The sequence below is a fragment of the Rutidosis leptorrhynchoides genome, chromosome 11 (assembly GCF_046630445.1).
Source record: "Rutidosis leptorrhynchoides isolate AG116_Rl617_1_P2 chromosome 11, CSIRO_AGI_Rlap_v1, whole genome shotgun sequence".
In the NCBI taxonomy this organism is placed as follows: domain Eukaryota; kingdom Viridiplantae; phylum Streptophyta; class Magnoliopsida; order Asterales; family Asteraceae; genus Rutidosis; species Rutidosis leptorrhynchoides.
In genome coordinates, this window is record NC_092343.1 from 389948299 (window position 1) to 389974913 (window position 26615).

Here is a 26615-nt window from a genome sequence, read left to right on the forward strand (position 1 = left end):
ATATATATATATATATATATATATATATATATATATATATAACGATTTAAATAAATAATGTAATTATATATTTTATATAAGTAACTCGATATATATATCATTGAAAATGGCAAGATTGTATTTGGACAAAAATATGGGACTTTCTATTTTTCACTTTTGATAAACATGCATATCTATATAAATTCGAAATTAGACGAGGACAAAATTTAATGTAGCTAAACATTTGATCATGCAAGCTGATGTGTGTGTATATAATTAGTCTCATTTAAATTTTGTTAAATATAAAATAAAGATTTCTAATGAGCAACAAAAGACTACAACATTTCGTATCAAGATTTCAAGTTAAAATGATGGAAATCACTAAACCTGCGTACTTTCACGAGAAAAATCATAATTAAATCATACTGACTCGAAAAAGGGTGATTTTGGTGTCCAGACGTCCGTAACTCAAAAATCTACAACTTTCATGAAGACACCATACACGGACCGCGTACCTATCTACGCAAAACGTGTAATGTTTGTCGACATAAAAAGTTTGTCGACATAAAAAGTGATGGCGGCTTTAATTATTATATTATTATTTAAATAAAATATGCATGATAGGATCGAAGTTTTTCATCTATAAATTGAGAATTCGTTCTTGCTTTTAAACTACACATGCATATATACTTTTACATATTTTGATGTTATATTTTTATAAGTGGTAATATATTGAAAAGAGGTTATGAACGAGTATTTTTAATTCGGGTTTCAAACCGTTTTAAACTAAAGAAATATTGGGTATTGTTCGGGGTATTGTTCTTGAATCCAAGACCAACCATACAGTCGTCTACCATCATTACGTCTACGCAATTTGCCTACAATATTGAGTCTCAATATTGAACTGTGAGTTTATAGTCTCCCTTTTTAAATACTTTAAATATTTTTGGGCTGAGAATACATGCAATTTATTTTAAACACGATAAGACACAAGTACATACTAAATTCTACACTGAGTTAAACCGAAAATCCCTTAGCTTTGGTAACTAGTAGCTGCCAGTACATAGGATATGGACTGGTGGGCGCGAATAATTGTATATGGATCCATAGGGCTTGACATCCCCGTCCGAGCTAGAGCACTAGCCTTTTAACGGACGTATGTTATTTGAGTTTAAGACACGTTGGTTTGCGTGTATTAAAACGAATGGGGTAATTATCACTATAGCGTTAAGTTTAGTTACCAGGGTGCTCTGTTACGTAGAATCTATTGATAAACTTTTGATGAAATCTTGTGGTCTATCTTTATATATGTTTATGACTCGAGCAATTAAACCTATAACTCACCAACATTCGTGTTGACTTTTTAGCATGTTTTATTCTCAGGTCCTTAGAATGCTTCCGCTGTGATGTGCTTGTTGCCTGCATGGAGTCTCTCATGCTTTGTACAAAGTTTATTGCATTCAAAATAAAACTGCGTTGTGTAATAAATAATTGGACTGTGATGTCAACCTGTAAATTAAAGACTTATGTATTTCGGGGTTTTGCTTATACCTAAGCACTCGCCCACATGTTTATAACTTTCTATGTTTAGAAAGTCACTTATTTTAATGAATGCAATATTTTATCAAAACGTATCATATAGAGGTCAAAACCTCACTGTGGAATCAATGATTAACGTGCCGCGTCAATAGCGATTTTGACGGGTCGTTACAGTTGGTATCCGAGCTTGAGGTCATAGGGAACCAGAAATTACATTATTGTGTTTAACTGGTAATTGTTAGGATGCATTAGTGAGTCTGGACTATGACCATATCTGTTTTTCCTTATTTTTGCTTATTATTTGGTCAAAAACATTATATGTGATATATTTATATACTAACGTAATTGTTGTTTCAATTATGTGATAGATGACTTCTTCTAATCCTATCATTTTGTACGACTCGGAATCGGACACTGAATCTATTCTATCCACAATTGAAAAGGGCGTTCCAATACCTATTAAAGAAGAAATTGTGTTAGCCGGGGAATCTCAACTCCCGGTAAACCCAGAGGAGGTTCCAGCTCCACCCAGATTTAGTTTTCCGGAGCCACAGTATCGTTGGCATGGACCCATGATCCCTGGAGTAAAAGAGGATCGTCCATTTCTAAACAAATATGGACATTGGTCCAGATATACCGCCGACGGGCGGGTTGTGCCGATTACGCCTGGCAGATTTCGGTTCATGACCACCGGTACATATTCTTGCAGTTCGTCATCATATTCTCCTACACATGACTCAGACAGTTCGTCATCAGACGAGATCAGTAAGGAGGAGGATTTCGCTAATGAAATAAAAGAGATCACTAAGGAGAAATTCCAACTTGCTATAGATAATAAAAACAACCACAATAATAAAATGTCCTTAATTATTAAAAAAGAACAGGACCATTCGATCCGTAACCACCCTTATTGTATTAAACCCACTGAGGCAACGGGTACCTCAAAACCCCAACTAAAAATAAAATACACTGCCAGAATGTCTGTCGGACCATGTGCACACAAACAATTGGCAGAGAGAACCAAATGGGAAGAAGTTTCTGATAGTTCTGAATGAACGACCTCGCAACCATAAATCTTCCATGCGCTATTTTATTGCTTATGTGTGCTACTCTATCTTGTTATGTAAAATAAGCATATATAAAATATCAGTATTGTATGGTATTGTATTATTTTGGTTTATTAATAATAAATGCATGGAATGATTATTTGTATTATTACTACTTCTTATTATTATTATTATTACATAATAATGTAGTAACTCGCTATAATTTTTTATAGTGGAATATTATTAGGATTTTAGTAGTTAATTCCTTGTACTAGCTATTATGTATGAACTTAACGGGTAGGTAATACCCTAGAAATAATTATAAAATGCTAATAAGAAGAAAACGCTTTTATAATAATTGGTTCATATTATTAATATGCTACGATTAACTATTGACAACTCATTTTACCTATAATATTCTATATGATTAAATTATATCTGTTGTGTTTATTGAAGAAACATGTCTCAAATGTCGGATGCTGAGTTTGAGCAACTAGTCGAGAAACGTGTGAATGAAAGAATTGCTGCAACCGAAGCAGCAAAAGCAACAGCCGAAGCAGCAGCCAAAGCAGCAGCCGTAAACACAAACTCACGAAACGGATGCTCATATAAAACTTTTCAAGGATGCAAACTACAGACGTTTAGTGGAACCGAGGGACCAGTCGGTCTAACCCGATGGTTTGAAAAGATGGAGTCCGTTTTCAAAATCAGTAATTGTGCGAACGGAGACAAGTCAAAGTATGCTTCGTGCACGTTGCAAGATGGTGCACTTACTTGGTGGAACAATTATGCTAAAGCAGAAGGAATAGATACGGCATATGATATCTCTTGGGAAGAACTGAAAAAGATGCTAATCGAGGAGTACTGTCCTCGAAACGAGATCAGAAAAATGGAATCTGAGTTACGTAATCTGAAGGTTATCGGCGCGAATCTCAATAACTATGAAAAGTGTTTCATGGAACTAGCCTTGTTGTGTCCCGAATTGGTGCCAAACGAGAATCGAAAGATAGAAATGTATATTGACGGTTTATCGATCAATATCAAAGGAAATGTTACATCGTCCAAACCAAATACGATGCAGGAAGCCATGACAATGGCACACCAACTCATGGACCAGATCACAGAGAGTTCGATTAAGGCACCAATTACCGAAGTCAAGACAACTGAAGGAAAGAGGAAATGGGAAGACTATAAGGGCAAAAGTACTCACCTGAAGAAACAAGAAACTTTTAAAGGTAAACAAGATGGGGCAACTGCAAGTCCAAACTATAAGGGACCCCATCCGTTCTGCAAAAGATGTTACACACATCATGCAGGTTATTGTCAAGTGGTCTGTGATAAGTGCAACAAGAAAGGACATGTGGCGAAAGATTGTTATGCCACCGTTTCTGAAGTAAAGACAAAACTGACCGATGTCAAGAAATGTTTTGGATGCGGGAAGTCTGGTCACTTTATAAATCAATGCCCTGATAAGGAGAAGAACAAAGAACCCGCACGTGGAAGGGCATTTAATGTTAGTGCCAGTAAAGCACGTGAGGATCCTAATCTTGTCACGGGTACGTTTTACCGTTAATAATCAACTAGCTTCTATTATGTTTGATACGGGTGCTGATAGAAGTTATATGTGTAAAGACTTTAGTTTTAAACTAAAATGTGCATCATTACCTCTAGACGATAAATATACTATTGAATTAGCTAATGGTAAACTGATAAAAGCCGATAAAATTTGCCATGGTTGCGAAATGAATCTCGCTGGTGAAACCTTCAAAATCGATTTGATACCCGTAGAATTAGGAAGTTTTGACGTAATCGTTGGCATGGACTGGATGTCCAAAACAAGAGCGGAAGTTGTTTGCGCTGAGAAAGCAATTCGCATCCCTCGTAAGGATGAAACGTCATTAATGATTTATGGGGAGAAGAGCAACTCAAAGCTGAACTTTATCAGCTGTATGAAGGCCCAGAAACTTATAAGAAAAGGTTGTTATGCTATTTTGGCACATGTAAAGAAGATCGATACTGAAGAAAGAAGCATTAATGACATGCCGGTTGTAAGAGAATATCCCGGAGTATTTCCAGAAGAATTACCGGGGCTACCTCCACACAGATGTGTAGAATTCCAGATTGATCTCATACCAGGAGCTGCACCTGTAGCCCGATCTCCATATAGACTTGCACCTTCAGAAATGCAAGAATTACAAGACCAGTTGTAAGAATTATCGGACCGTGGATTTATTCGTCCTAGTTTTTCACCTTGGGGTGCTCCTATTCTGTTCGTCAAGAAGAAGGATGGATCTATGAGAATGTGCATAGATTACCGAGAATTAAACAAATTAACGATCAAGAATCGGTACCCATTACCGAGGATTGATGATTTGTTTGATCAATTGCAAGGATCAAGTGTTTATTCCAAGATTGATCTACGCTCCGGATATCATCAGCTGAGAATGAAGGAAGAAGATGTTCCTAAAACCGCGTTCAGAACCCGTTACGGTCACTATGAATTTCTAGTCATGCCTTTTGGATTGACTAATGCTCCAGCAGTATTCATGGATCTAATGAATCGCATCTGTAGACCGTATTTAGACAAATTTGTCATTGTTTTTATCGACGACATATTGATTTACTCGAAGAACAAGGAAGAACATGAGCAACACTTAAGACTGGTACTAGAGATACTCAAGAAAGAAGAATTGTACGCAAAATTTTCGAAGTGTGATTTCTGGTTACAAGAAGTACAATTTTTGGGACATGTTGTCAGTAAACATGGAATTAAAGTTGACCCTGCCAAGATCGAAGCCATTAGTAAATGGGAAACACCGAAGACTCCAACACAAATCCGCCAATTCTTAGGTCTTGCTGGTTACTACCGAAGATTCATTCAAGATTTCTCTAGAATCACCAAACCCTTAACTTCATTGACTCAAAAGGGAAAGAAGTATGATTGGTCCACGGAACAGGAATCCTCATTCCAGTTGTTAAAGAAGAAGTTAACGTCTGCACCCATTTTGTCATTACCAGAAGGAAATGATGATTTCGTGATCTATTGTGACGCTTCGCGCCAAGGTTTAGGATGTGTATTAATGCAACACACAAAAGTTATCGCATATGCCTCACGACAACTAAAAATTCATGAAAAGAACTATACAACACACGATTTGGAACTTGGAGCTGTAGTTTTTGCACTCAAAATATGGAGACACTATCTATATGGCACCAAGTGTACAGTGTACACTGACCATAAGAGTCTTCAGCATATTTTTGATCAAAAACAACTCAATATGAGACAACGTCGCTGGGTAGAGTTGTTAAACGATTACGATTGTGAAATCCGTTACCACCCCGGAAAGGCTAATGTTGTAGCTGATGCCCTAAGTCGAAAAGAAAGAGTAAAACCTCTTAGGGTCCGAGCTTTGAATATTACAATTCGTACCGATCTCACAAAGCAAATTCAAGCAGCACAGTTAGAAGCTTTAAAAGAAGAAAATGAAAAAGGCGAAATGAGCAGAGGGTTAGAAAAACAGCTTGAGGTAAAAGCCGATGGAACCCTGTATTTTACTGATAGGATATGGGTACCAAAATATGGTAATCTAAGGCAACTAGTACTAGATGAAGCACACAAAAAGAGGTACTCAATTCACCCAGGAAACGGGAAAATGTACCACGATCTCAAGAAGTTTTATTGGTGGCCTAATATGAAGACAGAAATTGCTACTTATGTAAGCAAATGTTTGACGTGTGCAAAGGTTAAAGCTGAGCACCAAAAGCCGTCAGGATTACTGCAACAACCAGAAATTCCGCAGTGGAAATGGGAAAGAATAACTATGGATTTCATTACGAAATTGCCAAGGACTGCAAGTAGTCATGATACTATTTGGGTGATAGTTGATCGTCTAACTAAATCAGCTCACTTTCTACCAATAAAGGAGACAGACAGTATGGAGAAATTAGCACGCCTATATTTGAAGGAAGTAGTTTCCAGGCATGGTGTACCCATCTCTATCATATCTGATCGCGACACCCGATTCACATCACGTTTCTGGCAGTCATTAGAAAAAGCATTGGGAACTCGATTAGATATGAGCACCGCTTATCACCCACAGACAGATGGTCAAAGTGAAAGAACAATACAAACATTGGAAGACATGTTACGGGCATGCATGATTGACTTTGGAACCAGTTGGGATCGACACTTACCGTTGGCAGAATTTTCATACAATAACAGCTATCATACGAGCATCAACGCAGCGCCATTTGAAGCACTTTACGGTAGAAAGTGCAGATCTCCTATATGTTGGAGTGAAGTAGGAGAAAGACAACTTACTGGACCAGAAATTATTCACGAAACCACCGAAAAGATCATTCAAATACAACAGCGATTGAAAACGGCCATGAGTCGCCAAAAGAGTTATGCTGATGTAAGAAGAAAACCGCTAGAATTTCAAGTGGGCGACAAAGTCATGTTGAAAGTGTCACCCTGGAAAGGCGTTGTACGATTCGGTAAACGAGGAAAGCTAAGTCCTAGGTACGTAGGACCCTTTGAAATCACCGAAAGAATTGGAACAGTTGCTTATCGATTAAAGCTACTGCAAGAACTTAGTAGTGTTCACGACACATTTCACGTGTCAAATTTGAAGAAATGTTTAGCTGAAGAGGATGTCGTAATTCCTCTTGACGAAATACGAATCAATGATAAACTCCATTTTATCGAAGAACCTGTTGAAATCATGGACCGTGAGGTCAAACAATTAAAACAAAGCAAAATACCGATAGTTAGAGTTCGTTGGAACGCTAGACGAGGACCCGAGTTTACTTGGGAACGTGAAGATCAAATGAAGCAAAAGTATCCACATTTGTTCACTGATATCACTCATAAAACAGGTACTACTCAAAATTTTGGGACGAAATTTTCTTTAACGGGGAGGTACTGTAATGATCCAGAAAATTCCACATTAATACATATATATATATATATATATATATATATATATATATATATATATATATATATATATATATATATATATATATATATATATATATATATATATATATATATATATATAACGATTTAAATAAATAATGTAATTATATATTTTATACAAGTAACTCGATATATATATCATTGAAAATGGCAAGATTGTATTTGGACAAAAATATGGGACTTTCTATTTTTCACTTTTGATAAACATGCATATCTATATAAATTCGAAATTAGACGAGGACAAAATTTAATGTAGCTAGACATTTGATCATGCAAGCTGATGTGTGTGTATATAATTAGTCTCATTTAAATTTTGTTAAATATAAAATAAAGATTTCTAATGAGCAACAAAAGACTACAACATTTCGTATCAAGATTTCAAGTTAAAATGATGGAAATCACTAAACCTGCGTACTTTCACGAGAAAAATCATAATTAAATCATACTGACTCGAAAAAGGGTGATTCTGGTGTCCAGACGTCCGTAACTCAAAAATCTACAACTTTCATGAAGACACCATACGCGGACCGCTTACCTATCTACGCGAAACGCGTAATGTTTGTCGACATAAAAAGTTTGTCGACATAAAAAGTGATGGCGGCTTTAATTATTATATTATTATTTAAATAAAATATGCATGATAGGATCGAAGTTTTTCATCTATAAATTGAGAATTCGTTCTTGCTTTTAAACTACACATGCATATATACTTTTACATATTTTGATGTTATATTTTTATAAGTGGTAATATATTGAAAAGAGGTTATGAACGAGTATTTTTAATTCGGGTTTCAAACCGTTTTAAACTAAAGAAATATTGGGTATTGTTCTTGAATCCAAGACCAACCATACAGTCGTCTACCATCATTACGTCTACGCAATTTGCCTACAATATTGAGTCTTAATATTGAACTGTGAGTTTATAGTCTCACTTTTTAAATACTTTAAATATTTTTGGGCTGAGAATACATGCAATTTATTTTAAACACGATAAGACACAAGTACATACTAAATTCTACACTGAGTTAAACCGAAAATCCCTTAGCTTTGGTAACTAGTAGCTGCCAGTACATAGGATATGGACTGGTGGGCGCGAATAATTGTATATGGATCCATAGAGCTTGACATCCCCGTCCGAGCTAGAGCACTAGCCTTTTAACGGACGTATGTTATTTGAGTTTAAGACACGTTAGTTTGCGTGTATTAAAACGAATGGGGTAATTATCACTATAGCGTTAAGTTTAGTTACCAGGGTGCTCTGTTACGTAGAATCTATTGATAAACTTTTGATGAAATCTTGTGGTCTATCTTTATATATGTTTATGACTCGAGCAATTAAACCTATAACTCACCAACATTCGTGTTGACTTTTTAGCATGTTTTATTCTCAGGTCCTTAGAATGCTTCCGCTGTGATGTGCTTGTTGCCTGCATGGAGTCTCTCATGCTTTGTACAAAGTTTATTGCATTCAAAATAAAACTGCGTTGTGTAATAAATAATTGGACTGTGATGTCAACCTGTAAATTAAAGACTTATGTATTTCGGGGTTTTGCTTATACCTAAGCACTCGCCCACACGTTTATAACTTTCTATGTTTAGAAAGTCACTTATTTTAATGAATGCAATATTTTATCAAAACGTATCATATAGAGGTCAAAACCTCACTGTGGAATCAATGATTAACGTGCCGCGTCAATAGCGATTTTGACGGGTCGTTACAGATAACGATATTTATATTTTATTTTATTAAATATATATAACGATTTAAATTAATATTATATATATTTATACGCGTATTATACGTACATAGTTTTATACTTTTACTATACTTAAACTTTACCTTTACTTTATTTTTACTTTACTTTAATTTTAATAATTCACTTTAATAATTCATACTTTAATAATTCACTTTAATAATTCATACTTTAATAATTCACTTTAATAATTCATACTTTAATAATTCACTTTAATAATTCAAAAAATCTATTATAAATAGAATTCAATATGTTTCATTATTTCATAGAAACTTGAAAATATTTTTCTGCAAACTCTCTCAATCGATTTACATATATATATTTACTCCGTATTATTTCAAGATATTATTAGTATACATAAAATATTACGTCAGAGTGTTGTCCGAGTGATTTCGAAATCGTTTTTCGAGTGGGATTGGATTAAGGAAATTATGGGTTGTAGCTATGGAGGTGATTGGGTATGGTTCATGGGTATGCTCGTGAGGTCAATATAGTGTTTATCATCTTCGTTGCGTCTACGTACCTTTCCTGCAATATTGAATCTTAATATTGATACGTGAGTACTCATAATTTAACTTTTACATACTAATAGTGTATCCCTGACTAGTGCTCGAGTATATAGGATTATGCATGTTTGTACTTTTGATATTGCCTTTAGTTAGGTTATGTTGAATCCTGAATTAGTTATATATGCGACTGAGATAAGGTATAAGATATGCATGTCGTTGGAAAGCTAGCGAAAAATTAAGAACTTTTCATTTAGATATTAAATGATTTCGATGAACGGATTTGAAGTTATAGTCCATCAAATTTTTGTATTATTATTAAAAATGATTATTATTATCGTCGTTATTATCGTCGTTCTAGTTTTATCTTATTATTATTATTATTATTATTATTATTATTATTATTATTATTATTATTATTATTATTATTATTATTATTATTATTATTATTATTATTATTATCTTTATCAATAAAAGGATTTATCATTAAAAATTGTTATTTTTTTATTATTACTATCGTTATTATCGTTAAAGTTATAATTAGTATTATTATTATTATCCAATTATTATTATTATTATTATTATTATTATTATTATTATTATTATTATTATTATTATTATTATTGGTATTATTATTATTATTATCATTATTAATATATATATCATTATTTAAAAATGGTTATTGTTATTGTTATTATTATTATTACTATATTATCATTAAGATAATTATTAGTATTATCGTTAATAATGTTATAGTAACTATCATTATTAATATTAGTGTAATTAAAACAAATATTTGTAACACCTAATTATTTTGATTACTATTATTATCATTATTACGAACACGATATAAAAGACGATTAAAAGCTATTAAACGAAACGATTAGGAAATAATGGGTAAGAGTATCATGATGAAATTAAAATATTATAAGATATTGATTTAGATAAAATTATCGTTCTTATTATTTTTATCATTACTATTATTATTAAAATTATCGTTAGTATTAAAACTGTCATTTTAATAAAAATTATCATTTTAATAGAAATGTCATTGTTACTATAAAATATCATTATTATTATTATTTTAAATAGAATTATTATTTTAAAGATAATATTAAAAATTATCGTAAATATTAAAGTTATCATAATTAGAATTATCGTTTTATCATAATGTCATCTTAGTAATTATAAATATTGATATTTTTATAATAATAATTATTATTACAAAATAATACAACTTTTACTTACTATCATTATAGATATTATTTTATCAAATAAATATTTGATACAAATATATTTTACTACGTGTAATAACTTACTTTAATAATACCTATCATATTATCTTTATAATATTAAATGAACCTTATAAATTTTATTACTTAATATATATAAAAGTATATTTTATTATATAAATATAATATAAAATTTTATTTATTAATAAATAAATTATATTATTTACTCTAATAAATCTTTTAAAAATATTTAAAAATATAAAACGACGATATTTAAACTATATATTAATCATGTATAGATTTTTGGAAATTATTTTGAGTCAAATTTACTTTTGTTGACTTTTGCATATTAGTCTCGAGCATTAGGATTGTGGTACAATATGACTTGACCTAATTTGTTAGACAAATATTGACCAACACATAAATATATATAATTAATTTAGGTTCGTGAATCTGAGGCCAACCTTGCACTTGTTCAATGACGTTATATGTATTTTTACTGCGAAATACAGTATGGTGAGTTTCATTTACCTTTTTACCCTTTATATTTTTGGGACTGAGAATACATGCGCTTTTATAAATGTTTGACGAAATAGACACAAGTAATTGAAACTACATTCTATGGTTGAATTATCGAAATCGAATATGCCCCTTTTTATTAAAGTCTGGTAATCTAAGAATTAGGGAACAGACACCCTAATTGACGCGAATCCTAAAGATAGATCTATTGGGCCTAACAAATCCCATCCAAAGTACCGGATGCTTTAGTACTTCGAAATTATATCATGTCCGAAGGAGAATCCCGGAATGATAGGGGATATTCTTATATGTATCTAGTTAATGTCTGTTACCAGGTGTTCACCATATGAATGATTATTTTTTATCTCTATGCATGGGACGTATATTTATGAGAACTGGAAATGAAATTCTTGTGGTCTATTAAAATGATGGAAATAAATGATTATGATAAACTAATGAACTCACCAACCTTTTGGTTGACACTTTAAAGCATGTTTATTCTCAGGTGTTAAAGAAATCTTCCGCTGTGCATTTGCTCATTTTAAAGATATTACTTGGAGTCTTTCATAGCATATTTCGAAGAACGTTGCATTCGAGTCATTGAGTTCATCAAAGATTATTATTAAATCAATTTATAGTTGAATAGTGGATATTACGAAATGGTATGCATGCGTGTCAATTTTTGATGTAAAGAAAGATTGTCTTTTAAAAACGAATGCAATGTTTGTAAAATGTATCATATAGAGGTCAAATACCTCGCAATGTAATCAACTATTGTGAATCGTTTATAATGTATATGAACGGGTCCTTTCAGTTGGTATCAGAGCGGTGGTCTTAGCGAACCAGGTCTGCATTAGTGTGTCTAACTGATAAGTCGTTAGGATGCATTAGTGAGTCTGGACTTCGACCGTGTCTGCATGTCAAAAGTTTTGCTTATCATTTCTAGTCGAAAATCATCTGCTTATCATCCATAGGAAATTACCTGCTTATCATTATCAGTCTAGACACGTCTTGCTACATTAATTGCATGAGTAGTGTATAGACAAAATTCATATTTTAGCGTATCTTCTAAATCATATCTTATCTTATCTGTTACTTTAAACTTTGCCTGACATATCCCGCAAATTCCTCCGTAATCTATGAAATCTTTTGATCTCTATATATAGATATCCTATGTAAATAGAATACCACCCGATAGCCGAAAAATCATTTTATATCGAAAATCCTTTATCCAATCGTACGAAATGGAATTTGTCATCAGTTCAAGTTACTCGGATTCCGAAATGGAATCTCACTCAAGCTCCGAAAGCAGTGTGACCGGAATGGATCAACCAATCAGTCATCACCTATTCTGGATGAATTAGGGATGGGTTTGTAGCCTCCTCAATCATTGGAAACAAGAAGAAGGCGATCCTTTCCATCCACCACATTGCCCTCTTAGCGAAGAACCTGAAGCACTTACGGGCAAACCTGTTCGAGACACCATTTTCTTTCTCATTTCCAGGGTATCTCGTCACGATTATATACTACATCAAATTCTAGATTTTATTTATCCGCTCGTTCCGACCGATAATCATCCTGGAATAATAGAAGAAGTCAACGAACTTCGCGCTCGGGTAGTGGCTTTGGAGAATATGGTGCAGAGATTACAAACACCAGCAGCAGCACCGGCAGCATAACTAGTACCACCATCATCAACGCCAACAGTACCACTACCACCTCCAACCACAACCGCGTTGTAAACCTCAACTTCACAATCTGTCCCACGAGCATCAACGTCATACGCACCATAGATACCAAGGAGTACCAACAACAATAACTGACGAAGTATTAATTCATAACTTCATTGGAGAAACATTCCGCGGTGATTATATAATCTCTAAAGTCTTAGAGATTATCTAATCTAGCCCTAACCATAAATCAGTTAAGCGAACCAAAATGATACAAGGAAGAGTAGAAACCCTGACAAAAATGGTATGTGATTAACAAGTTAAACTTGTTTTACCAACATCATCAACAGTACCGTCAATGTCACCAGCATCGTCAGTACATTCAACATCAGAATCAATAACACCTATAACATCACAAACTCCGTCAGTTCAAGAATCACTGTGGACATCATTACGAATCAATAACGTGTATATTGTATCAACAAGTTATGAAGAATTAACTCATTCCCTCTGAAGAAATTATATGTATATTATATATATATATATATATATATATATATATATATATATATATATATATATATATATATATATATATATATTGAAATAAAAAATAAATCTTTCCGTGCTAAGCTATTGTGTGTGAATCTTAACTACTCGGTTAATTCATATTACAAATATGCAATAATGTACGTCCCTCGCCAGCGACTTAACCATCGTTAACTACAATCTCTGTCTCAATTCAACAAATTCCAATTCCTAATAAATCAAGTATATATTTGATTTTACACTTCATCATTGATGTAACCGAAACTTTTCAGATAACATCATTCGTACTTTGCGAAGTTCACAAGAATTTAACGAAAACCAACATCACATCTCAACAAATAATGAAGTAGTGATTCATAATTTCAATATTATTGAAGAAATACTTATGTAACCTCTAAAGCCTTCAAGGAATTATTCAATTCTAGTTCCAACCGTAAATCGAATGAGTTTAATTTAGTATTAACTCATTAAAATCTATGTTACATCTGAGGAGAATATATACATATATATTTTCATAAAGACTGTAATAAAATTCTTATGCACAAAATATTAATTGTGAAAATATTTTTAACGGGTAGGTAATACCCGAGAGATATATATAAATTCACAATTAATATGTTACATTCTTCGAATCAGATTAAGCAAATTATCAATTATACTTCCTACTTTCACAATAATATAAGTTCTTTCATAGAAATCAAAACAACCATACTCATTCAAACCCAATTACATATTCTGATTTTAAAATCTCAGAATTCAATTCGAGATATAACCGGTACCATCACTTTTAGATTCCTACATCTTTCAAAGCTATATTTTGACTTCAAAAGTGTGTTAGAACATCAAATGTATACAAACGATTACAATCTGTGTTCAAACCCTTCAAAAATTTCTGAAGACACTTCAAATAATGAGCAATCGAGATGATGATCCAACCACATATTACCCACAATTATGTACTTAAAAAGCTCTCAAAACCAAAGTCATAATTCAACACATATCTGTGTCAGATCTTTTGGCATTTATTAGCAAAAATAACCTTGCAATTCCTTTGCAAAGTAGCAAATTATATCACAGCTCCAGCAAGACAACTTCGATTTTTTCATTCGGAGTAGCCTTATCATAATTTTGATATATGTGATTACCCTTTTGTTACCGGAGAACCTTTCATATTCCACCACATTAGCAATAAACTTACCAACAACTTTACTGATCTTGGGCATTCCGAAGAATCTTTATATTTATCGAAACCTCATCATTTACTTATCTGCCTCTTGTAACGAGAATTGCCATACGAATCATTGGGAATTAACAATCAGTATTTTGAAATCTCACAGCATGTTGACGCCAACAGTTATACATAACGTCTATTTCCAAGGCTTACATACTTCGAATGTGAAGTTTCTGAAAAACACTCTGAACCGCGAACTAGTTCTCGAAATGCTGATGAAGCAACAAAAACTGTAAACGACCTTAGCAGTAAAAAGTTTGATGATAAAGATTAGTGTATTAACAAAGCTCAGAAATAGAGAAGTTTTGGAACTGGAAAACGGATTGAGCAAATTATGAAGGAGGATGTGGACAAATCACAAAGACTGAACCTGCCTTCAAAGAATCCAAATGATTCAGTGTCTACTGAAGTCATTAACGAATACCTTACTCCTGACACTAAACCCTTACAGACAATATTCTTCATCATCCTCTAATATTAGAAATTCTAAGATATCATCGTATCTTTCATTATAAATATCCTCCATATTTCTGAAGATATTTCCATAACTATTCTTATCTAGAATCATTTATCTCTTTGCGCTATCTGTATTACATCAAAAAGGAAACTGTTTAGTTCCTATACTCTGTAAACCTTTGAGTTTAAAATATGAATATTTTTTAAGTAGTGTTGGAAACTGAAGCATGAGTTAGTATAATATAATGACATTTGATCAACGTGATTATATTACAGTAATTCATGCTAAGTTTCTAAATGGAACGTGATGATTCACAGATCATAACATCATCATGGGAATATTTGATAATGCTAAAAACGAACATATATTTCATAGCATTATTCCTCAAGAAAGACAAGCTTTTAGTTGCAATTGTTCTATTTACAAGTGATATTCGTTTAAATAATAAAAGGTGAAGACAAAAGACAGATTCGACGAATTGAAGACCCAAACGACCAAAAAGCTCAAAAGTACAAAATACAATCAAAGAGGTTCTAATTATTGATAAGAAACGTCTCGAAAATTACAAAAGTACAAGATTCAAAACACAAAGTACAAAATATAAAATTGTACGCAAGGACGTTCGAAAATCCGGAACCGGGACCAGAGTCAACTCTCAACGCTCGACGCAACGGACTAAAAATTACAAGTCAACTATGCACATAAATATAATATAATATTTAAATAATTCTTATAATTATTTATATATTATATAAATAAATAAAAACCGTCGGCAAGAAAGACTCCAAATTGTGTGAGCTGTAATTTCAAACTCCGCGACTCGCGAAGTTTGAAGGCAAAAAATGCCGCGAGTCGCGGAGCCCCAAAGTCTGAAACTCCCTATAAAAGCAAACGAATTCTGATCGCAAAAATCATCAATATATCCATCTCTCTATCTATATCGTATATATTTATATTTATATTTTAATTTTAATTTTAATTTTAATTTTAATTTTAATCCTAATAATAAGGGTATGTTAGCGAATATTGTAAGGGTGTAAGTCGAAATTCTGTCCGTGTAACGCTACGCTATTTTTAATCATTGTAAGTTATGTTCAACCTTTTTAATTTAATGTCTCGTAGCTAAGTTATTATTATGCTTATTTAAAACGAAGTAATCATGATGTTGGGCTAATTACTAAAATTGGGTAATTGGGCTTTGTACCATAATTGGGGTTTGGACAAAAGAACGACACTTGTGAAAATTAGACTATGGTCTATTAATGGGCTTTATATTTGTTTAACTAAATGATAGTTTGTTAATGTTAATATAAAGATTTACAATTGGGCGTCCCTATAATTACCATATACACTCGATCGGACACGATGGGCGGGGTATTTATATGTACGAATAATCGTTCATTTAACCGGACACGGGAATGGATTAATAGCCACTAGAATAATTAAAACAGGGGTGAAATTATGTACAAGGACACTTGGTATAATTGATAACAAAATATTAAAACCTTGGATTACACTCAATCGACATCCTGGTGTAATTATTAAACAAAGTATTAAAATCTTGTTACAGTTTAAGTCCCCAATTAGTTGGAATATTTAACTTCGGGTATAAGGATAATTTGACGAGGATACTCGCACTTTATATTTATGACTGATGGACTGTTATGGACAAAACCCAGACGGACATATTAAATAATCCAGGACAAAGGACAATTAACCCATGGGCATAAAACTAAAATCAACACGTCAAACATCATGATTACGGAAGTTTAAATAAGCATAATTCTTTTATTTCATATTTAATTTCCTTTATTTTATATTTAATTGCACTTCTAATTATCGCATTTTTATTATTATTTTATTTAATTGCATTTTTAATTATCGTACTTTTTAATTATCGCAAGTTTATTTTATCGCACTTTTATTATTCGCAATTTCATTATCGTTATTTACTTTACGCTTTAATTTAAGTCTTATATTTATTTTTATTATTTTACATTTGGTTTTAACTGCGACTAAAGTTTTAAAATCGACAAACTGGTCAATAAACGGTAAAAACCCCCCTTTATAATAATAATATTACTTATATATATATTTGTATTTTTATAAAAGTAAACTAATATAGCGTTAAGCTTTGTTTAAAAAGATTCCCTGTGGAACGAACCGGACTTACTAAAAACTACACTACTGTACGATTAGGTACACTGCCTATAAGTGTTGTAGCAAGGTTTAAGTATATCCATTCTCTAAATAAATAAATATCTTGTATAAAATTGTATCGTATTTAATAGTATTTCCTGTAAAAATTTAAGCTATTTTATATACTACTCTGCTAAGACATCAAGTTATTTTTGGCGCCGCTGCCGGGGAATCGCTTAAAAGCCGGAAGCGCAACGCTAATATAAAAAAAAACACAGATTTTTAGTTTACTTTTATTAAAATTCGTTTTTATAAAAATACGTTTTAAATATTCGAAAATATAAAAAGAAAAACAAAAATATAAATATTTTTAGGAGTTTGATAAATATTTAAGTTTTATAAAGTTTCTTTAGTTTGTAAAAATATAAGTTTTATTTAATTTATTTTATAAATATATTTTATAAATATAAAAAAAAAAACGTCAAGTTTTAAAACTGTACCTGAGTTGAATTTTGGATCCCCGCGACTCGCGGAGTTTGATGCTTTGAATACCGCAAGTCGCGGAGCCGTCTGACACGGGCCACACAGAACCCTAATCTGCATTAAATACGGAGTATTATTAATTATTATTAATTAATTTGTAATTAGGGTTAAATATTTAATTAATTTAGTATTTAATTTAAGTTTTAATTAATTTATGTATTTAGTTTAATTAGTTTAATTAAATTGTAAAATTAATAGTTTTAATAAATAAATAATATAAAAATAATATTTTTATAAAAATTGTATTTTTTATAACTTTTTGTATATTTTTATATTTTATCCCTTTTTAATCGTTTTAGCGTAATATTTGTATTTTTAGCTCATATTTAGTTTTAAACTTAGTTTTTGCCATAGTTATTTTTACTTCTAGATTTTTAGGCTTTGCCGTAGAATTCCTTAAGTGCTTTTTCTTTAGACTAAGAATTAGGTGCTTTAGAATTTTGCGACGCCTTTTTAAGTTTTAGTTTCTTTTTAAGTTATTTCCATTTGGGATTTAGTTTTTCCTGTAAGCTTTAATATTTTTAGACGACTTTTACCTATGTATCAATTATCATTCCAATTAGTAATCTCAATTTGCGATTATAATTTTAAGTTAGTTGTAGTAATAAGGTTAGGTTAGTCAATTGTTTTTAAGTTTTATAAGTTTCTTTTATTTTTCCGTCACCTTTTATTTTTCAACCATTTTTCTTTTTCGACCTTTTTCCGACACGCTCTTTTTCTTTCTTATTTCTCGCTATTCTAGTTTTAGGACATAGATTTTTATTCTACTTCTTATCTAAATTTCTTAAAATTAAGAAAATTTATTTTAAGTGGTTAAATTAATAGACATCAAAATTTTCTGGTTCGTAGTAATAGTTGGATTTGTACGTGGACCGGGTTATTGGAGCCAAACAGTACTCAATTATATTGAGACCAAACGAATCCTGCCCCTCTGCTGCATCTTTTGGCTATTCGAAATGTGGGCAAAATCAGAAAAATCTATTGATTGGATAACTTATTATAATTTTTCTTTCCTTTTTAAAACTAATAGGATATTCAGTGAATGCACCGAGCAAGACGTTCACCACCTTTTGTACGTTCACCACCTTTAACTAGATAAAGACATTTAGCAAATATTACTGCCGTTGATTTCTCTTTAGAATCGTCATCCAGTCGACCAAGTACTTCAGTTCAAATTTCCGATAATCCATTTTTTGAACCCGACCTCACAATTGAGAATCCGGAGAATATTCAGGAACGATTCGTAGATCCTGAACCACTAAACTTTCCTCCGGAACCACCAATCATTCAAACAGAGATTGTTGAGGAACGAACCATTAAATCAGAATCCTCTAGTGATTCCGATTCAAAAATTCAATTATGGAGAATCTGGAACCTTTAAGTATGGAAGACCGAATGAGAGCTAAACGCACTGGCCAAGGTCACGCAATTACTCATCCAGACATTAATGCGCCAGATTATGAAATCAAAGGACAAATTCTACACATGGTGACTAATCAATGCCAATTTAGTGGTGCGCCGAAGGAAGATCCAAATGAACATTTACGTACCTTTAATAGGATTCGCACACTATTTAAAATCCGAGAAGTGGAGGATGAACAGATATATCTCATGTTATTTCCCTGGACTTTAAAGGGAGAAGCCAAAGATTGGTTGGAATCGTTACCTGAAGGGGCGATCGATACATGGGATGTTTTAGTTGAAAAATTTCTTAAACAATTCTTTCCTGCATCTAAAGCCGTAAGACTTTAAGCAGAAATTGTTATGTTCACACAGAAGCCAAATGAAACTTTATATGAGGCATGGACAAGATTTGGAAAGTTATTAAGAGGATGTCCGCAACATGGTTTAGATACCTGTCAAATAGTACAAATATTCTACCAAGGATGCGACATCACTACAAGGAAAGACATAGATATAGCAGCTGGTGGTTCTATTATGAAGAAAACCGAAACTGATGCTTACAAAATTATTGATAACACTGCTTCCCACTCACATGAGTGGCACCAAGAAAAAGATATCGTTAGATCATCTAAAGCAGCTAGAGCATTCTAGCCATGACTTAGATTCCATTTCCGCAAAGATAGATGCTGTGGAGAGACGAATGGAAAAGATGACTAAAGATATTCACTCAATACGAATTAGTTGTGAGCAGTGTGGAGGACCACATTTGACAAAAGATTGTCTCAGTATTTAATTAACAATGGAACAAAGAGAGAATATTTCATACATAAACCAAAGGCCTGGAAATAATTATCAGAATAATTATCAACCGCCAAGACCAATTTACAATCAAAACCAGAATTATAACAGAAATATTCCATACAACAACCAACAAGGTCCTAGCAATCAACAAGTATCCAATAATAATTACAATCAGCAAAGACCTAATTTTCAAAACAAACCACCACAACAAACCGATGATAAAAAACCGAATTTAGAAGACATGATGACGAAGCTAGTTGAAACTCAAACGCAGTTTTTCACATCTCAGAAACAAACCAATGAACAAAATGCTCAAGCATTTAGAAATCAACAAGCTTCTATTCAAAATCTGGAACAAGAAGTAAGTAACCTAGCAAGGTTAATAGGTGAAAGAAAACCGGGAAGTCTACCTAGTGATACAAATGCTAACCCCCGGAATGAAACAGCTAAAGCCATTACCACAAGAAGTGGTACAACACTTAAACCACCTGAAATACCTGTAACTTCTGATGAAGCTATTCCTACTCCACAAGAACCACAACCTGATCAAGATAAGGAAAAAGAACCGGTAGTTGAAAAGGTTAATGAAGATAACACAGTTAAGGATAAACCTTATGTTAAACCATACCAACCACCACTTCCTTACCCGAGTAAAATGAAGAAAGAGAAACTTGAAGCCGAGCAATCCAAATTCTTGGATATGTTTAAACAGATAAATGTAAATCTTCCTTTCATTGATGTGATTTCAGGAATGCCTAGATATGCTAAATTCTTGAAAGATCTAATCTCAAATAGAAAGAAAATGGAAGAACTCTCGGCTGTTACCATGAATGCTAATTGTTCAGCAGTGCTGTTGAATAAGATACCAGAAAAATTATCTGATCCAGGAAGTTTCACAATTCCATGTTTTCTGGGTAGTCTTAGTTCAATAGAAGCATTGGCAGACTTAGGTGCTAGTATAAATCTAATGCCGTATTCACTATACGCTAAACTAGACCTTGGAGAATTGAAACCAACCAGAATAAGCATACAACTAGCCGATAGATCAATAAAATATCCTAGAGGGATAATGGAGAACATGCTAGTTAAAGTTGGTACTTTAGTATTTCCAGTAGATTTTGTTGTTCTGGACATGGAAGAAGATTCTCAAGTTCCTCTCATATTAGGAAGACCATTCTTAAACACGGCTAAAGCAATGATAGACGTGTTCGGTAAGAAACTGACCCTAAGTATAGAGGATGAGAGTGTTACCTTTTCAGTTGATAGAGCAATGCAACAACCACAATCTGCAGATGATACATGTTATTATATTCAAACTATAGATGCACATGCAGAATTATTAGAAGAATTTCCAGAATTACAAGGAACAGGAGAATGTTCTTTAGGAGAAGGTAATGAACCAATTGATGAAGCTGAAATGTTAGCTACACTTATAGCTAATGGATATGAACCAACAACATAAGAAATTCAAATGCTAAAAGAAGAAGACAGATATCGATACAAATCATCGATAGAAGAACCTCCGAAATTAGAGTTAAAGCCACTTCCAAACCATTTGGAATACACTTATTTACATGGTGAATCTGAATTACCTGTAATAATATCGTCTTCTCTTACTGAAAATGAGAAATCACAACTCATTTCTGTGTTGAAAGCTCATAAACCAGCCATTGCATGGAAGATTCATGATATTAAAGGAATAAGTCCTTCGTATTGCACACATAAAATCCTTATGGAAGAAGGTCATAAAACGTATGTGCAACGCCAACGAAGACTAAATCCTAATATGCAAGATGTAGTTAAGAAAGAGATTATTAAACTGCTAGACGCAGGTCTAATTTATCCAATCTCTGATAGTCCATGGGTAAGCCCAGTTCAATGCGTGCCTAAGAAAGGTGGCATGACTGTCATTACAAATGAGAAAAATGAGCTTATTTCTACTAGAACTGTAACAGGATGGCGTGTATGTATTGATTATAGAAAATTAAATGACGCCACCAGAAAAGATCACTTTCCCTTACCTTTCATTGATCAAATGTTGGAAAGATTAGCCGGAAATAGTTACTATTGTTTTCTAGATGGATTTTCCGGATATTTTCAAATTCCAATAGCACCCGAAGATCAAGAGAAAACCACATTCACGTGCCCTTATGGTACTTTTGCTTACAAACGCATGCCATTTGGACTTTGCAACGCCCCTGCAACCTTTCAAAGGTGTATGATGGCGATTTTTCACGACATGATAGAAGAATGCATGGAAGTTTTCATGGATGACTTTTCAGTCTTCGGTGATACATTTGAATCATGTCTAGTTAATCTGGAACGAATGCTTATTAGATGCGAACAATCAAATCTAGTACTTAATTGGGAGAAATACCATTTCATGGTTAAAGAAGGCATCGTTCTTGGTCATAAAATTTCAAAAGAAGGAATTGAAGTGGATAGAGCTAAAGTAGATATAATTGCTAAACTTCCACATCCCACCAATGTTAGAGGAGTTAGGAGTTTTCTAGGGAATGCCGGTTTTTACCGACGTTTCATAAAAGATTTTCCTAAAATTGCCACTCCTATGAATAAACTCCTAGAAAATGATGCTCCATTCAACTTTTCAGATGAGTGTATCAAATCTTTTAATATTCTTAAAGAAAAACTCACTAATGCGCCGATCATGATAACACCAAATTGAAATCTACCATTTGAACTAATGTGCGATGCAAGTGATTTTGCAATGGGAGCCGTTTTAGGACAAAGGATTGAAAAACGATTTCAACCTATATATTATGCTAGTAAGACGTTACAAGGAGCACAAACGAACTATACAACTACTGAAAAAGAACTCCTTGCTATTGTCTTTGCTTTTGACAAATTTCGATCATATCTCATTCTAGCAAAAACGGTGGTCTATACCGACCATTCTGCTCTTAGATACCTATTTTCAAAACAAGATGCTAAACCAAGATTAATCCGTTGGATCTTACTCTTACAAGAGTTTGATATTGAAATCCGAGATAAAAGATGAGCAGAAAATCTTGCCGCTGATCATCTTTCTCGTCTTGAAAATCCCGAATTAGAAGTTCTAAATGAATCGGCCATACAAGACAACTTTCCTGATGAATATCTATTGAAGATAGATTATAAAGAAATTCCATGGTTTGCAGACTATGCAAACTACTTAGTTTGTGGATTCCTTAAAAAAGGATTATCGTACCAAAGACGAAAGAAATTCTTCAGTGATATAAAACACTATTTTTGGGAAGATCCACATCTGTTTAAAAGTTGTCCCGATGGAATAATACGCCGATGTGTATTTGGAGATGAAGCTAGTAAAATTTTAAACCATTGTCACACAGGACCAACATGAGGGCATTATGGGCCTCAACTAACAGCAAGAAAAGTTTATGATGCTGGATTCTATTGGCCTACAATTTACAAAGACGCACACCTTCTTTGCAAAACCTGTGATGCTTGTCAAAGGGCCGGAAAAATAAGTCAACGTGATGAAATGCCACAAAATGTCATCCAAGTATGTGAAGTATTTGACATTTGGGGTATTAACTTTATGGGTCCATTTCCAAAATCTCATAATAATCTATATATACTCGTAGCCATTGATTATGTATCTAAATGGACGGAAGCACAAGCTCTCCCAACTAACGATGCACGAGTTGTAGTCAACTTTTTAAAACGTCTTTTTGCAAGGTTTGGAACACCGAAAGCTTTAATAAGTGATCGGGGTACTCATTTCTGTAATAATCAACTTGAGAAAATTCTTAAAAGATATGGAGTAACTCATAAAATCTCCACCGCATATCATCCACAAACAAGTGGACAAGTTGAAAATACCAACCGAGCTTTAAAACGTATTCTAGAGAAAACCGTAGGATCAAATCCGAAGGAATGGTCCATTAAATTGGAGGATGCACTCTGGGCTTTTAGAATAGCCTACAAAACTCAAATTGGAACCACACCTTTTAGACTTGTTTATGGAAAAGCATGTCATCTTCCAGTAGAAATTGAACACAAAGCATTTTGGGCTTTGAAGACATGTAATCTTGATTTACATGAAGCCGGACGTCTACGATTAAGTCAACTAAACGAATTAGAAGAATTAAGACATGAAGCATACGATAATTAGTTAATCTATAAAGAAAAAACGAAGAAATGGCATGAAAAAAGAATCAGAAGTTCAAAAGAATTTAAGGAAGGAGACAGAGTTCTTCTTTTCAATTCACGATTCAAGCTATTTCCTGGAAAATTGAAATCAAGATGGTCTGGACCATTCATAGTTAAAAGAGTTTTTCCATACGGAACAGTAGAATTGATAAATTCAAATGGGATTGAATTTAAAGTTAATGGTCACAGAGTTAAACACTACATAGATAGTCCGATGGAAGTCGACAACGAAGTTAATCACAATTTCGACACCACAGCTAACTAAGTGTGGGGAGAATCAAGTCTTTAAAGGGTAATATGTATTTCTGTTAGAGTTAGATTGTCTGTTTTCGTGTAGTTCTCGAAAATGGAACCCGAATGGTCTTTCCCTAGCAGACCCTAAAGAACTAGTCTTCTCCCCCCATTCTGAATTTTTATTTTTTTTAGGAAATGAAGACTGCCTGTGAACTAAACCATGGTCTAATGCTACACGCTTTGATCACTAAACGTAATAATGACACACTTCCGAGTGAAATAGTATCAGTAATCAGAGAAAGAATGGACGGAGTTAGAAAAGAATCCAGATGCGAAGATAATAAGTTACAATTTGGTAAAGGAAAATCAAAATCCGCAGCGAAAAGAAGAGCACGACACCTAGAAAGATGTCACAAATGCGAAAAATGGTCACATGGAGGTAAATGTTCAAATAATCAAACCTATTCAAATACCGAATTTGTTACTTTATGCAGAGACGGACCGTTCATATGTTTAGAAGAAAAGACATTGAATGCTCGAGGTTACACCTATGTAGCTATGGAAAACCAATTAAACCGACTATCTTATGAATGGGATAGATCATATAACTAAGAAATATATTTCACAGGTATATCTGTACAGTTTTTATTTTATTTTTTTTATTTTTAACCTTTTGATAATAAACGCTAATTTGTTCGCTATAAAGTATTAAATTGGTATTGAATAAAATTAGGTTTGACGACCGAAATTATTGATATCATTCAAAAATTTATTACATCACTGCGAAATTTAACGTTTATTCTTAAGGTATAAATATCTTTAATAAATCAACCCAAAATATATCAAAAATTCGTCATGAGTTAAATTAGGTCTTGGAACCGAAATTACTTTACCGAAAAGAGGGGCGCATATTTTTGATAATATTTGATTGATTAAAGTGGGATAAAAAGCCAAAAAGATTTTTAATTTTATTTTTACCATGTTTTTAAAATTAATATTTAAATCTTAAATTAATATCGTAAACTTTGTAAAAACAATATTTTTAAAATTGTAAATATTTGAAAAATTAATATAAGTTTGGTGTGAATTTATAATATGAATTTTTAAATTAAGTTTGGTATGAATTTTTAATTTTTAAAAAATGAATTTTTAATTTTATGCATTTCAAATTTTAAGTTTGGTGTGAATTTTTAATATTAATTTTGAATTTTATATTTAAATTGTGTGAATTTAAAAATAAAAATTTACTTTATCTCATTAAGTTAAAAATATGATTTTTAAAATTTGTCGTAAGTTGAATACTAGGTCTTTGAACCGAAATCGCTTTACCCGAGGGAGGGACGAGAACTTTTATTATCATTATTTTTAATCTTATTGAATTAAAGTATGCCAAAAACATTAAAAAACCCAAAAATCTTAGCTTTTAAAACAATCGCTACAAAAAGACAAATTTTAAAATTTTGTCGAAGGACGGACTAGGACATCGATCCGAAACGACCTCGTCCTAAATAACAAGGGAAACAAAATTTTAAAATTAATTACTTAATGGTTTTAATTAGTAGAAGATGTTAAAAAAAAACAAAAAAAAAACCAAACTCCGCGACTCGCGGAGTTTGAAGGTATATACCCCGCGACTCGCGGAGGGATCGAATTACAGAAAAAAAATAAAAGGAGCTGGAACAGCTCAGTTGCACACCTAAAACAAGAAAAACACTGCGAAAACACTGCGCAAAAAACCCGAAAAATACACCCCAAAATCACAATTTTTAACCGTTAATCATCAAATCTTTTACTAAAATCATGTTGAGAAGGATGCTATCAAGGAATTACTCAAGAAAAACGGTAAATTTCTACACCT

General features: G+C 32.7%; 1 non-coding gene across 1 annotated transcript; it reads right to left on the reverse strand.

Moving 5' to 3' along the window:
• Nucleotides 1-19888: 19888 nt before the first annotated feature.
• LOC139879282 (small nucleolar RNA R71) lies at nucleotides 19889-19995 on the reverse strand. The gene has a single exon (XR_011770132.1). It is a non-coding gene; the product is annotated as a small nucleolar RNA R71 (small nucleolar RNA).
• Between the last annotated feature and the right edge of the window lie 6620 nt (nucleotides 19996-26615).